The sequence below is a fragment of the Mus musculus genome, chromosome 8, assembly GCF_000001635.26.
Source record: "Mus musculus strain C57BL/6J chromosome 8, GRCm38.p6 C57BL/6J".
Taxonomy (NCBI): domain Eukaryota; kingdom Metazoa; phylum Chordata; class Mammalia; order Rodentia; family Muridae; genus Mus; species Mus musculus.
Genome location: NC_000074.6, coordinates 31,201,610 through 31,213,392, shown reverse-complemented (window position 1 = coordinate 31,213,392; position 11,783 = coordinate 31,201,610). Strand labels below are relative to the sequence as shown.

Sequence of the window (11,783 nt, the reverse complement as noted above, 5' to 3'; positions counted from 1 at the left end):
TGGCTTTCTATCTTTTGAGATGATGCTCTTCCATCCCAGGCCACAGACCTCCTAGCCACACGGGCTCTGTGGACAGTGAAGTCAGGGACCTGGGCTAGGGTGCTCAGGCATAGCAAGCCAAAGCCTACAGTGTAATATGTGCAGTGAGTGCAGGGGACACAGTGAGGGCATTGGGTACTGAGGGGCAGGAGAGACAGACAGTGAGAACAATGGGCCCAGTGGGCACAGTGGGTGCAGTGTGCAGTGAGCGCAGAGGGTACAAAGGGGTACAGTGGGTGTAGTAGGGTCAGTGGGCTCAATGGAGGCAGTGTGTGCAGTGGCTGCAGGGAGTGTAGGGCTACAGTGAGTGCAGTAGGTGCAGTGGGTTCAGTGGGGCAGCGGGGACAGTAGGAGCAGTGGAGGCAGAGGGCACCGTTAATGCAGTGGATGAAGTAGTGGGAGCAGTGAGTGCAGAGGGTGCAAGGGGATAGAGTGGGTATAGTGGGGTCAGTGGGCACAGTGCGTGCAGCGGAGGCAGTGGGTGCAGTAGAGGCAATGGGTGCAGTGGGCACAGTGGGGGCAGTGGGAACAGTGGGCATAGCAGGTGCAGTGGGCTCAGTAGATGCAGTGAGAGCAGTGGGCACAGTGCATGCAGTGGAGGCAGTGGGCACACAGGAAGCAGTGGGTGCAGTGTGCGCAGTGGGTGTAGCAGGCACAGTGCCTGCAGTGGAGACCATGGAGACAGTGAAGGCAATAGAGGTACTGGGGGTATGGAGGGTGGGCGTAAGAGCAAGCTCTCCTGAGGGGACTCTCTCCAGAGGACCTCACAGAAACTCGGAATAATTCTAAAGCTGGTTCCTGAGCTGTGAGCTGATAACTCCTTTCTCTACACGGGGAGCCACTCTGACCAAGAAACCCTCCCAAAATGTTTGCTTGTTTCCATATAAAATCAAGAGGAAGGTCCTGACAGAGTTCCCTTTACAGGCCAGCCACACAGAGTGTGGATATCAACCTAAATACTTCCCAGAAACCAACACACACATAATTAGGGTAACCGTTTCCAGCGCAGCTTTTCTGTGTGTGGTGCTGGGGGTGGAACCCAGAGCCCTCAAGTGAGCCAAGCTGAACTCTCCACCTCCCTCATAAAAATGTTAGTCCTCGTGTAACACAGGAGTAAAAAGAGACCATGCTCTCCTTACACAAGAAGAAGCTTTAAAAAATGTGGGGGGAGTCTCCGTGTCTTCTGAGTACATATCAGAAAGACAGATTTGTAAACCACGAGGCTAAGGTTAAAATTCAGATTAGCCGCCTGATGAATGGCCGACACTTACGACTGTAACCCGCAGAGCAGAATACATCCACCTTTCAAATGCGTTAAAGTGTAATCTTACCAGACAGACTTTGTTGTGTCTGTGACACAGGGCACTTTGGAAATGTTACTTCCTACCCTTCTCCTTCTTCCTCGTGTCTCAAGGTCCAGCCTGTGAGTCTCAAATCTCGTGGAGGGACAGAATTGCCACTCTCTATGTACTGTGAGCTCCCAGAGGAAAAGAAGCTGCTGGCCAGAACACAGCGGCTCCCATCCTCATGGACTAGCCTGTCTGCAGCATGACTGGGGCAGGATCCTTTCCAGCCCTGGAAAGGACCGCCGTGAATGAGGACACCCAGCCAGGGGCTAAGACATGCTCACAAACCTCACCAGCCTCCTCTCCTGAACTCCTGCTAGAACCTTCTCACTCTCACCCCATTTTTCTTCTGAACAGATCGTTCTCTGGCCTCTCGGTTTCCAAATTGACATTTCTCCCTCTCCTAGTCTGTTCCTAATTAAAGAGCCGGACAAGCCTGGTTTGCTAACCTCACAGAGGCTTCTACTCTGACAGCTCTCTGCTGCCCCCTCTTGTCATCATGTGGAACAGCTTACTCTTGCCACAAAACTCTTGATTAGGTTGGCCAGGGCAGCTCTTTCAGTGTTTGGCATGGGGGCGGGGGGGGGGGGGGGGGGGAGTATGTTCAGGACTAGAAATACAATAGGAAGTAAAATGGCAAAAGCCCTCATTTTTGTGAAGCTCACAGCACAGTAGGAAAGGCACCCAGCGATCAGTCACATGGTAAATGTTACATCAGAACTCAGAGGACTTGTGAGATGTTTTAAGGGCAGGCTAGACCTGGTCAGCAGGTTAGAGGAGGTGTCCTAGGGTAGTAGTGATACAGGCTGAGATTGAAGGATGAGTGGATGAGTGGAACAAAGAGAATTAGGGAGTAGAAGGAACATTCCAGAGGAGAAAGCAGCAGTGTGGTTTCAGATAGCAGGTAGCATGGTAATTACACGAGAAGAAAGGAAGTCAGCATGGATAGAGGCTGCGAAATGGGGAGCGAAGCAGCAGAAGAGGCAAGCAGCTGCATGCAAGACCACTAGAGCGTGCTGGGAGGAGGCACTGACCAGGGAAGAAGTTATGGTATTCAGGGGAGTCCGTGAAAATGGGCAAGAACCAGTATGCAGAGCTGAAAATTAGGAGAGATTGTGCTAAGGAGAAAGAGACAGCTCTGACATACTTTTGTGCAACTTTGGATATAAGAGAGCAACTGCTCATGGCCATGGGAAAAGGAACTACAAGTTGTGTTTTCTTTTTCATTCTCTTTGTTTTTGCTGTTGTTGTTGGTTTTCAAGAAAGGGTTCCTCGGTGTAGACCTGGCCCTGCCTGTCATGTAACTCACTCTAGACAGCAGGCTGGTCTTGAACTCAGAGATCCGTCTGTCTCTGCCTCCCAACTGCTGGGATTAAAGGCGTGCACCACCATGCCCTGGATGGCAGTCATGTTTTCTTTTTCTTTTTTCTTTTCCCCCCAATTTTTTATTAGATATTTTCTTCAATTACATTCCAAATGCTATACCCTCCCCCCGCCCTGATCCCCTACCCACCCACTCCCAATTCATGGCCCTGGCGTTCCCCTGTACTGGGGCATATAAAGTTGCAAGATCAAGGGGCCTATCTTCCCAATGATGGCCGACTGGGCCATCTTCTGTTACATATGCAGCTAGAGACATGAGCTCTGAGGGTACTGGTTAGTTCATATTGTTGTTCTACCTATAGGGTTGCAGACCCTTTCAGCTCCTTGGTACTTTCTCTAGCTCCTCCATTGGGGGCCCTGTGTTCCATCCAATAGATGAGAAAGACTATACACACTGTATAGCAGTGGTCTTTGCTTTTTCAGTGGGAACTAAATCTCTGGACTCCTGCTATGGGTGAGTGAAGATGAGAATGACGTCTTGGGTGCACCTGGAAGTGGAGTCCAGATAAGATTTGGCCTGGTCCCCAGTGCGTATGTGGTACTTCAGAGTGCTAATAAGACTTACTTACTGCATTCTGTGAAATAAGTTCAACTCTATGATCTCTAAGTTAACCCCTCACATTCTACCATATCGAGAGCAAATCAATCGTCAGCTGAGAAACGGAAACTGCTGCACTCACCTTGTTATCAAGACAGACAGCCAGAAAGAAAGATTGTTTTTAAACCACCACATGAAAATTCATCACATCCGGTGACTATGATTAAAAATACTACATTGAGTAAACTTAATAACACTTAAGAAAAATATTTTAAATGTGACTAGTTTTATTTCTAATTTCCCAGGAACGTGTGATTGTATAAATTAAAGGGAAAGTGGCTGTTGTTGAGTTATCTACCCAATGTGCTCAGATGAGGACATCGCACCTGAATTCATGCTATTTGTTGTCAATCTAGAGTTCCTCTGTCTAAACTCGGGACTCTGCAAAGAACCCCTGGTCACCATAAACGCCTTCACATGGCCACACAAGTGTTCATTGTGCCTTCCACGTGCCCCAAAAGACTTACACATAGTAGAAAAGGATTCTGACCCTCAGTTATGACATTTATGTGTGGACAGTACCAAGTGAGGAGGAAAATGAAAAGGGTACACAGTGCGGGTCATCTCATTCCACTGGCTGCTGGGGGGGCGGGGGGGGGGGAGGATGAGCAGCATTGCCGATGAGCCGTGAGGCTTAGCAACCATCTTGTCAAATCAGCTTGAGACACCCTTGGACATACAGCAAAGCAAGGATGCAGAGGAAGCCGAAGGGAAAGGCACCGAAGGAAAGGCACCGCATGGAGGGATACTGCCAGATTCACTCACATGTTCAGAGGGAAGGAATTGTACTTTCTGGAGACCAGTCAGTTTCTCTCAAGAGTTCCCGTCCACTAGGCATAAAAATACCAGATCAAACCAATCTTAAAGCAAAACCTTAGTCAGAGGGAAGGCTAGCGAACTCCTAGCTTTATAATAGTGCTATGTATCACACGATGGTGATTTTTTTTAAGTGACAGATTAAAATTCAACATTATTGGATAGTCTTTTTATGGACGGAAAGAAGTTTCTTAGCTGCAAGGAAATAATCAACTCTTTACATGTCACGCTTTTCCTAAAAGCTCTCTTTACAAAGCGAAAAAGAGCCAGTGAGCTGTTAATTTGTTCATAAATTTTTGTTACTGCTTTTGTGCTGAGCTAATTCTGAAAACAAGATGGCTTTGTGGATTACATTTGTATTTGAGCCAAGTTAATATCTGTAGGGGCCTTGAAGGATGAAACGCAGGTTTAGTCAGGCAGAGCTTGGGACATCAGTGTCCTGCCATCCCCAACCTTCCCGCCACATGCCAGAGAGCACTACCCCTTCAAGACTTGACAGTTCCTATGTTCTTGTCAGACAGATCACGCAGATAAGCACGGGTTCCTTCCCATAATTCTTAAGAGGTTTTTATTAGGAAAACAACCGGATATTTGGGCTACAGATGCAGAGCTTAATTGAGATTGGGTTATCCTACTAAAATAATTATTAAGTGATAGTTTACAAACTAGGCATTAACAGCTCGGCTGCTAACCCCAGAAGGTCATCATCCTCGTGTTACCCTTAGAGAATTTCCGTTCGATTTCTCTTGCTGTGACTTTTTAAGAAATCAATAATAAAAATCACTCTGATCAAAAGGAACTTAGGGAAGAACGGGGTTTGCTTCAGCTTCGAGTGACGGGCCATCGTTGAGGGACGTCGGGGCCAGAACTCAAGCAGGAACCTGAAGCAGCAACCATGGATAAACTGCTCACTGGTTAGTTTTCTGTATAATCCAGGACTCTGCCCAGGCAATGGTGTTGCCCACAGTGGGCTGGGCACTCCCACATCCATGGTTAGCAAGCTAATGCCCGTCAGGCACACCCACTGGCCAATCTGATCTGGCAATCCCTCACCTGAGAACAGACTAGAAAGACGAGGGAACGCCTCTCTGAGAAATGTCATCTGGGCAGAAATCTGTCTAGTGTGGAAGAGGAAGCGGGGAAGCACTAGCCAAGCAATGGAAGGGCATGGAAAAGATTCCATAGCTGGAGAGCACTGGAGAGGCCCTGTCTGAGCAGCTGGGCTCCTACACCCACCTTCCTCTCTTTTTAATTACACATGTTCACAGCAAGGCACTGAACATAAACCCCTAAGTGTCCTCTGGAACAAAGGCAGTATCTACCGGCTTTGCTACCATTTGTCCTCAGTGATCTTTATTACGACTCTCTGAAGAAGAGGAATCCACAGATTGTATCCATAAGACACTTTATACCATTCACGACCAGGACCAAGTTCATAACCAGCTGTGTCATTTGCTCCACAACTGCTCATGGTATTCCAGGACTCAGTGAGCTCTTCGTTGTTATGTCTATATTCCCTATTCTAATTGTTTCCTCACAGTTTATGACAATTAAGAGCTCTTCCTACACTGGGCCCTCGGAAGGTGGGGGTGTGCACACCTACAATCCCAGCACTCAAATGGCAGAACAGAAAGATAGCAAGTTCAAGGCCAGCCTGGGTTACATAGGTGTTCCAGGCCCACTTGGGTCATATGTGTCCCTTTTTCACAAGCACAAACAAAAAGACAACAACAAAAATAAGTCTTCTGGCACTAGAGAGATGGCTCAGTGGTTAAGAGCACTGACTGCTCTTCCAGAGGTCCTGAGTTCAATTCCAAGCAACCACACAGTGGCTCACAACCATCTGTAATAGGATCCAATACCTTCTCCTGGTATGTCTGTAGAGAGCAACAGTGTAACTTACATACATTAAATAAATAAATCTTAAAAAAAAAAAAAGGTGGGGGGAGCCTTCCAAGACAGGCTCAAATGATTTGGAACAAATGAGTTCAACTGTAGGGAAAGTACACAGACAATCAGACCTGCACTCACAGGTGGAACACTGCGACTCCCCCAGTCACTGGAGGGCAACACCACCCCTGGATGTCAGCTCTCCTTGCAGGCAAACCTTCTCTACACCTTATCCAAAATGTCAGACTTCACTGAAGCATGCTAATAGCCAGATTTCCCAATAATAGCCAGAATTGGCAGGAGGTAGAATACTGCAATAGTTATGACATCCCTACCTTACCTGTTACAGAGACATCCATCTATCCAGAAATGTACTGCAAACAGAATAGCTGCCTATTCTGACTACCTCACTCCCATGAAGGTACCCCAACTACCCTTCCCGAGGGACACTTTCCCAGAGAGCCGTTTAAAACTTCAGTGTTGCTCTAAAAATCACTGCAGGGGCCATCTCTAAGACGACCTTTCAGTAACTATGGATTTGGGATTAAAAACTATTCATTTGTGACTGCTTAATTTTGCTTTCAGACAATTGTCAATGAAGCTAATTCTTTGCATTTCTCAAGTGGCTTAAGCCAGACAGACGTGCTTATTATATTTCTTTAGCTGAAGTCTTTATTACCACCTGAATATGCTTATATTATGTAATCATCTCTAGGAAGAAGAGGGAAAAAAATTGGGTTAAAGGTAACAAATTAAGGTGACAAAATCCAACCTGGGGTATAAAAGGTTAAAGGAGGCATAACCTGCCTGACTCCCTTTTCCCTCTTGGGGGGTCAGCTGTTGATACCTTGATCATTTTTTTCTGCCTTTTCTTTTTCAACTTCTGCTGCAACAGAGTCCCACTACAGCATAAGTGACCCACTTAATAAGACTTCAGAACCCTCAGAGAGAAAAATATGTTGAAGGCAGACATCTGGAAAATAAAATCCCATCACTGGGCAGGTGAGGCTGGAGGATCTCAAGTTTGAGGCCAGCCTGAGATACATGGCAAGACCTTCCCTGAGAAAGAATGAAAGAAAGGAGGTGAGAAGTGGGAAGGGTGAGTGTGCACTCCCCCCAAAACACATATGCAGACACACCCAACCTCGCAATGCAATAACAACATACCCCTTGATCATCACTGTAATACAGAAAGAACTATACCCTGGGTTAAACTTTGCAAGGCAAACCCTAGTCCTCTGTGGTGGTGGTGGTGGTGGTGGTGGTGGTGGTGGTGGTGGTTTGAATTTGCTTGGCCCAGGCAGTGGCACTATTAGAAGGAGTGGCCTTGTTGAAGTAGGTGTGGCCTCATTGAAGGAAGTGTGTCGTTGTGGGGGTGGGCAACAAGATCTTCCTCCTAGCTGCCTGGAAGGCAGTCTTCTCCTGGCCGCCTTCAGAAGAACAAGAGGTAGAACTCTCCAGCACCATGTATGCTTAGATGCTGCCATGCTTCCTGTCATAATGATAATGTACTGAACCTCTGAACCTGTAAGGCAGCCCAATTAAATGTTGTCCTTTAAAAGACTTGCAGTGGTCATGATGTCTCTTTACAGCAATGAAACCCTAACTAAGACATCCTCCAAGGCTCCAAGTCTAATTTTTTTTTTTTTTTAACACCAGCCATACTAAAGGACAATGCTAGGCATAGAGGCTGGGGAGGTAGAGTGATGAATCAGCATGGCCCTATCAGTGTGACGTCACATACTACTAGGGAAGAAATGACGCCCAATACAAAACCAAGACCATGGGTACCTTACTATCATCCTCTCTACTATGCACAATTAGCATTGTGCTTGGCAGATGGTTGATGGGCATTTGAGGAGAAACTTCCCCTGATGGAAAAGAGTCAAGGGTAGTTTATGTGTTGTCCTTGACTTGGCTTTTGAACAGCTACGAATTGAAACGAGGATCTTGTGTATACAAGACAAGTATTCTGCCACTGAGCTACACCCACTGACCGTAGCTGAGGTTTTCTGTCTCTTCCTCTTCACTGACTCTTACAGAGGATCTTCAGCTTTCAGTGACTCCTCCTACCCCATCTTCCTACTGGATATAAAAATCTTAGGCCAGCATCCTTGCTCGGTCCCAACGTACCCTTCCATGCTCATTTCTTCCTTACCTAGACTCTTGGTTGCTTGTCTCAGACCCTGGATTTTCTTCCTCCACCTGTCATGGCATCAGATCCTAACACAACCCAACTACATTATCCCTCAAGGGTGACTTGAATTTTCTCCTACATTATCTGGGTTTGTTGTTTCTCTTGCTGAGTACTGGATACAGACGGCCTCACATAGACAAAGCACCTGCTCTGCCACTGAGCTGCCCCTGCCCCTCTCCTACTTCTCAGAACACATTTTTTTCGATGTTCCTTCCTGCCTCAGAATCTCCCAAGATCTATGGACATTCCTCTAACTCAGTAGTTCTCAACTACCCTAATGCTATGACCCTTTAATATCGTTCCTCATATTCTGGAGAGCCCCAACCATAAAATTGTTTTTGTTACTACTTCATAGATATAATTTTGCTAGTGTTATGAATCATAGTGTAAGTGTGTGATATGCAGAAAGGTCTTATACAACTGCTGAGGAAAGATCTGGTGGACTCCCAAAGGGGTCACACCCCACAGGTTGAGAACCACTGCTCTAACAGCTCATGGGTCAACCAGCCTTGCATATACTGGGTTATATCAGAAACCATTGTTCATCTCCATTGCCAACTAAATACAGGCTGTGCACTAGATTATTCTGACAAGAGACAGACAGACAGACAGACAGACAGACAGACAGACAGACAAGCCCTTTAGGATACAGAGACTGAATTAACCATGATGCCAATCCAGGAACATTTGTGATGTATATCCAAGATGGCTGCTGTTCCATTCTCATCTTTATACATGAGCTTTTTAGCTGACATAATCAATGGATTGAGCATGGAAGGCTGAAATAGACCTGTGGAGCCTTACATGGCACATTAACAAAAATGGCACACACTCAGCATTTGGTTGTCAATGAGTGGTGGCAGTAAGAGGTCCTACGGGATGACAAGTCACAGCTGATGCATACTCGTAACATGCCAGGGCGCTGGATGACGGTGAGGCCACCTCTGAGAAAAACACGGGCCCTGACATGACTACAGAATTAAGTGTGGGGCAGAGAGATATTAGGTCCTGCAGAGTCACCAAGCAGACTCCTGTTTTAGGGGCTTCCAAAAGCCCAGCTATTTGAGTTCCTACCATGATAGAAGGAGAGATCACCCAACAAAGCAATCATTTCTGAATTTTAGCCGCTAAAAACAAGAAATTTCTATATATTAGCTGACATAGACGAATGAGGTAACAGCATACTATACACAGTGTGTGTGTGTGTGTGTGTGTGTGTGTGTGTCTGTGTCTGTGTCTGTGTCATTGTCTGTGTGTGTGTGTGTGTGTGTGTGTGTGTGTGTGTGTGTGTGTGTGTGTGTGTGTGTGTGCAGGTGTTCAACTTGTTTCCCTGGGGCAGAAGCCACTGGTGTGCTTTTTTAAATGTCTACTAGAGATTCCTAAGAGCATCCACAATGTTCACTATTATTTTGTATGTCTTACAAATTGTAGGCTGGGACAGAGCTCAGTGACAAAGTACTCACTGAGCATATACAGGGCTTTGGGTTCAATCCGCAGTACAAATAAATAAATAACTCAACTTGGGAGCTGAAGAGAGGGCTCAATCAATAAAGTGCTACCCCATAAGCAAGAGGACCTGAATCCAATCTGCAGCACCCACATAAAAAAGGTAGACATGGTGGCAAATACTTGTAATACCAGCAGGTGAGAGACAGAGACAAACAGATTCAGGCTCACTGCCCAGCCAGCTTAGCCTAATTGGTGAGCCCTGGGTCCCAGGGGAAGACCTTGACACAAGACTCAAGGGAGACGGCTCCTGAGAAATGACATCCAAGGTTGACCTCTACCCGCTGCGAGCACACATACACACATGCATGCATACGCACACTTGTCCCTCTATAGCTACATAAATATGCACATACACACGCCATATAAACACACACATATATGCATATATTCAATATGCATGAATAACTTCCTATCTGTACCTTGGTTGAGGTTTAAGTTGTTTGCCTCCAATTCTAGTTTTTGCATGTTTACCACTGTATAGTATTCCACTGTGTCAACATAGCATATCTCATTTAACCTTATGTTTAAAAAGTAGCTTCAAAATACCTGGGTTATTTTTAAAGCTTGGCTTAAGACAAAACTATCACAAACAACAGGGTACCTATATGAGAATTCATAAAGATACACACCTACTAGAGGGGTTATTTGATATGAATTTTTGTTTATCAGCCACTGCCAAACCAATACCCAAAGACATTTTCATCAGTTACTATATTATAATCATTTTAAACCTCTAAAGCTATAAATAAATGCACATCAACCCAGCATCCCTGAATAACAATGTTTGTCCAGGACCCACACACACACCTAAACACACTTCAGAATCATGAATTTCTTCTGCAGCCAGTTCTAGTTATGGTGTGTTATTTCTCAACCTCGGAAACCTACCACAGTGTTGTTAAAATTAAGGGCAATTAAGCCCAGTGCTTTGATGTATGGCTAAAATCCCAACAGGCAGGGAGCTGAAGCAGGGAGGGGCAGATTTGGCCCAGCTTTGGCCACATCATGGAATTCTGACTCAAAAAGCCAAAAAAAAAAAGAAAAAAAGAAAGAAATTAAACTCAATATTTAATTTGCTTCATATCAAAGCATGGCACAAATGGTGGATCACAGTACAACTGTGGATCTCCTTTCTCTGTATGGGTCCTAGGGCTGACCCAGGCTATCAGCTTTGGTCTTTGGCCAAGCCATCTTATTAGCCCCTGTGTAGCTCTCAAGGGGATTTCCATTTTATCTTCAACTCTCTTGTCACAGTCTAGAACGTTTTCTTACAACGCTTCTAATTTCATTTGTTTCTTTTAGTATTTTTGTTGAGTGGTGGTGGTGCCTCTTCACAGCGACAGAAAAGGAACTAAGACATCATGTTAATGACTTAGCTCTCTCCCTGGCCATTTCTTTTCATTTTGATTAATCTAACATGTCCAATTAGATATCTGTCATGATGTCCAAAAGTTCCTGCCTTCATCACCAATGATATCTGAACTCATGTCAACAACACCAAAGTCTAAGAATCAGATTCAGTGAACACTACACTTAGCTATGAAAACACTGAGCAGCCCAACTAACCAAGCCTATGCTAGTGTCCGAGTTGCTGTTCTATTGCTGGGAAGACACACCATGCCCAAGGCAGCTTAAAAAGGCAGCATTTGATTGGGAGATTATTACGGTTTCAGAGGGTTAGTGCATGATCATCATGGCGAGGAGTTGGTGGCACACAGGCAGACATGGAGCCAGATGCTAATTGCTAAGAGCTTATATCCTGCTCTGCAGGCACAGGCAGGGCCTGGCACAGGTTTTTCAACTCTCAAAGCCTACCCCCAATGACATGCCTTCTCTAACAAGGTCATATCTCCTAATCCTTCCTAAATAGTCCATCAACCGGGGACCAGTCATTCAAACATATGAGTCTAGAAGGGCCATTCCCTTTCAAACCAGCACAGTTGGCCAGGGTTGTTTGATATCTGCTAAATACCTCAGGCCTTCTACAGAAGGCCTGAAGAAATCA

General features: G+C 45.7%; 1 protein-coding gene across 6 annotated transcripts in view; it reads right to left on the bottom strand.

Moving 5' to 3' along the window:
- Fut10 (fucosyltransferase 10) overlaps window positions 1–11,783 on the bottom strand; it is a 77,972-nt gene that overhangs the window by 51,892 nt on the left and 14,297 nt on the right. The window lies entirely within an intron of this gene.